Source organism: Rhagoletis pomonella, unplaced genomic scaffold (genome assembly GCF_013731165.1).
Source record: "Rhagoletis pomonella isolate Grant_MI unplaced genomic scaffold, Rhpom_1.0 Rhpom_scaffold_00036, whole genome shotgun sequence".
In the NCBI taxonomy this organism is placed as follows: Eukaryota; Metazoa; Arthropoda; class Insecta; order Diptera; family Tephritidae; genus Rhagoletis; species Rhagoletis pomonella.
The window spans coordinates 340,248-342,040 of NW_023458590.1; positions in this window are offsets into that span (position 1 = coordinate 340,248).

Below are 1,793 nucleotides of genomic sequence, written 5' to 3' on the forward strand. Positions count from 1 at the left end.
CTTTTACCTCAAAGAGGTGTTTTATTTGATTACTATTACATGCCACTTTGTTGCAGCGGACAGCAATATTGGCCACAAAACCATTACAGGATAACTCGAATCATTCAGCTCAAAACATAGCTGCTTCCCTACGTGTTGTCTCTGAGGAATGGAATATTTTTAGCAAAATATCAGCCATTACAACTCATAATGCAAGTTCTATGGTAAAAACTTGCGAACTTTTACACAAAAACCCCTACCTTGCTTTGCACACACCATAAACTTGGTTGTGCAGGACTGTCTAGCGCTCGATTGTTTAATAAAAGTAAAATCTCCAGAAGGTATTGAAATTCATAAGTTTCTGGTTGAGCGTGTTATAAACGACTCATGCCTTATGAAGAGCGCACATTTTCAAGAATAGGGATACTACTTGACCCCAGGTTTAAAAAACAGGGATTTCGTTTGCCATATAATACCAATCATGGGCCAAATCATAGCCTGTCATGACATGTCATGGCTTGGACCTGGTGTAAAAATGCTGAGTAAAAGCATTGAAATTTTGGTTAATGTTTTTTGCATTTTTATATATTCATAATATTCAGTAAATTATATGTAAAATTAAGTAGACCTTTATAAAAAAAATTTTAATATTTATTAAACAAAAGAAATATAGACTAAACGTTGGAATACGGCATTTCTTCTATTTCTACATTTGTTGACTTAAGTTTTTTTTCAATGGAACCCTAATTTACTTTATTAGATATGTACATGCTAAAGTATTGTTAAATTCAATCGAACCCTAAATTACTTTATCAGATATGTACACGCTAAAGTATTGTTAAATGCGCATACATTTAATTACTGTCCTTTATTTTGTTATTAATGAAATATTTTTAAATTTAAATAAAAAAGTAGGTTCCAAACCCATTTATTTATTATTTATTATATGGTAGGACAGCTTCTTAAACTGAATATATTGGTGCAATTTTTACATGTCAAGTTGAAAAATAATAAATATCCCGGGATTGTATAAACGAGATCCGAAAACCCCGAGATCGCAAAAATCGAAAAAATTAACATTCCTAACCTATATGTATATATATTTAAGGTTGTATGTACTTACCAGGGATGTTGCGAATGTTCGCATAACGAATGCGAATGATTTGCATCATTTTACACATTCGCATTCGTATCAAACGATACGAATGTTTTGCGAATGCGAATGTGTACATAGGCAGAGAGTCCACTCTAATATTGTTGAAATAGCTCTAAGTCTGTCTAACCAGGGTGCCGACAATATCCGGCTTTTAGCTTCAGGCGCTAAACGGTTAAGTAGTATATCAAGCAACATTGATGGGCCTTCAACAAGTACTCTAGTAGTCATATGAGCAATATAGAAATAATTTTAGATTCCTCCAGCGAAAGCGAAGGCTCGGATGTAGAATCTGGAGACTTTAAAAATTTGAAATTAAAGCTCAATTGAAGACCCATCTTAAAGAAAATCGAGTTCACTTCGGTGAAAATCCTCTCGATTGGTGGAAAACTAAACTAAAATACGACAAATTCTCATTATTTCGTATGTGTGTGTCCAAGGAATTTTGACATCTGAGCCTATTGCCTCACACTTTCCTCAAGAAATAATGGAACGGGCATATATTTCTGTTGAAAATCTGGGTTGCATTGTGCTCTTTTTCACAAAAAACTTTAGAAAACTATAGTAGAAACCGCACTGCCTTAAAGAAATTTGACTCGAGAAAATTTCTTACCTAATTATTTCTTGTACGTCATTTTATATGGACTTTTTGCTTTTTTTG